Here is a 2,369-nt window from a genome sequence, read left to right as displayed (position 1 = left end):
TTTGGTACAAAGAAGAAGAAGAAGTTCAAAGAGATTCAAGGCATGTAAAGTATTGATTGAATAAGTGTAAAAGTGTATTGAAAAGCAAATCAAAGCCTTGCTTTTATAGACTCTTCATGTCTGGCCAAGACGGCCATTTAGAAGAGTTATAACTTTTAGAAAAACTTAAAACCAATTTGAAACAAACACTGGTAATCGATTACCAAATTAGTGTAATCGATTACACAAAGCTTTTGTGTGAAAGGATGTGACTCTTCATATTTGAATTTGAAATTCAACGTTCAAAGGCACTGGTAATCGATTACCAAAACATTGTAATCGATTACAGCTTTTTGAAAATAATTGGAACGTTGTAAATTCAATTTGAAAACTTTTTCAAAACCATTTTACTACTCGTAATCGATTACAACAATCTGGTAATCGATTACCAGAGAGTAAAAACTCTTTGGTAAACATGTTTTAAGAAAAATCATGTGCTACTCAATTTTTGAGAAAAACTTTTTGTACTTATCTTGATTAAGCCTTCTCTTGATTCTTGAATCTTGATCTTGATTCTTGAGATCTTGAACCTTGAATCTTGATTCTTGACTCTAAACTTTCTTCTTGAGTCTTGAATTCTTCTTGATTGTTATCTTGAACTCTTGAATTGTTCTTGATTCACTTGAGTTGTTCTTTGATTGATCTTTGAGCTTTTTGTCATCATCTTTTGTTATCATCATTGTTATCATCAAAACACCTTTGAATCACCTTTGATTCACCATGAAGCTTTGCTTCTACAAGGAGTGTTGTACATATTGATTCTGAGGAACGTGAGAAGATGTGTGAATGTAGACCTATTATTTGTGTTCGTTCGAAGAGAAACATGGAAAAGAGAAACAATAATCCACATAGTTCAATACATGACATTGTGTTAATATTGGTGTATCATAGTATTATTCTCAAAGCCTTTCTTTTCTTTTCTTTTTATTTGGTGTTCATTTTCTTCTTTTTTTCCTATTTTTCTTAATCTTCAACCCTTTATTTATCTCACTTTCCTTTTTTTTTTTTGCAATTTCTTCTACTACATTCATTATGTTTTTGGATATTTTGAGATTTTGAATGTTAACCATCTTAATCTCGATGGCTATGGGCAACAAAGATCATTTTGTGCCATAGTGACGAGTATTGCTATTGATGGATCTCCATGTTTTTCTTCTTCATTTTCCTTCTTCTTTGATTTCCCCCTTAAATTAGCTTTTTGTTTTTAGCCTATGTTTCTAGATTTTGACTTGGTTGGAGATTTTTGCTTTGATCTATCAATTTGCCTCTTTATCTTCTCTGATGTCTATATGTTGTATTTTGAGAGATTGGACCACTTAAAACATTTTCTTTCTCATTCTCACTCCCCCCCCCTTTTTAGTTCTTTGTTTTTAGCCCAAGTTTCCCAATTTTGACTTGGTCATAGATCTTTGCTATGATTTATCAACTTGTTTCTTTTTCTTCTTCGACATCAATGCATTTTTGACATTCTTGATTGCAAGATTTTGTGAGATTCATATGGTAGGCTTCCTGCACTAGAAGTCCTCAAGAAACAAATACCATGTTTGAAAAAAAATACTATTACAAAGTACTTTGGAAAGTGATAGGTTTTAGGATGAATATTAATCATTGGCAAAGTAGATGGGTAGTACTTCGCACCAATAACATGGAGAAAAAAGGCTATTACTTTGTACATATGTTATATAGGACGATAACATGTGATTACTAAGGATGATTGTAATGACTCGCCTCGTCGCTATAATATCATTACTCTAAACCGTGTAAATGCTAAATTTTTAAATGAAAATTCCGCTAATTTGCTTATGAAAAATGGGAGTAAAATTTTTCACGATATACATTCACCAAAAAACGCACAAATACTTAAATGAGTATATATAGATATATTAACTCAGTATACATCATTCACATGACGGAAGGTAAATTAGTGCATACATATAATTAAATTTGTAATTTACATCCTCAATTCAAAAAGAATTATTGAATTAACTATGGAGGAGTTGATTAACAAAACACATCTCTCTCAAAAAATAATCCCAATATCATCGCGTTGGCTTGGCGACTCCAACAAAAGAATCTCACTCCACATAATTTACTGTTATTCATTTGCTCCCACAAACAAAGGTTCACGATCATCACAGTACCAATCACACGATACAAAAATTGCAAGGGTGAGTTTATTACAAAAGAAACCAACAATTATCAAATAACCATAATTAGCAAGAGAAACAATAACAAGTACCATGTTCATAAACAATTATCAATCAATACAACATATACTTAATAACTACTTATCAACTTTTTCACAATTTCAAATCAATCATGCTCAGTAT

This window comes from Glycine max, chromosome 8 (genome assembly GCF_000004515.6).
Source record: "Glycine max cultivar Williams 82 chromosome 8, Glycine_max_v4.0, whole genome shotgun sequence".
In the NCBI taxonomy this organism is placed as follows: Eukaryota; Viridiplantae; Streptophyta; class Magnoliopsida; order Fabales; family Fabaceae; genus Glycine; species Glycine max.
This window is presented reverse-complemented; position numbering follows the sequence as displayed.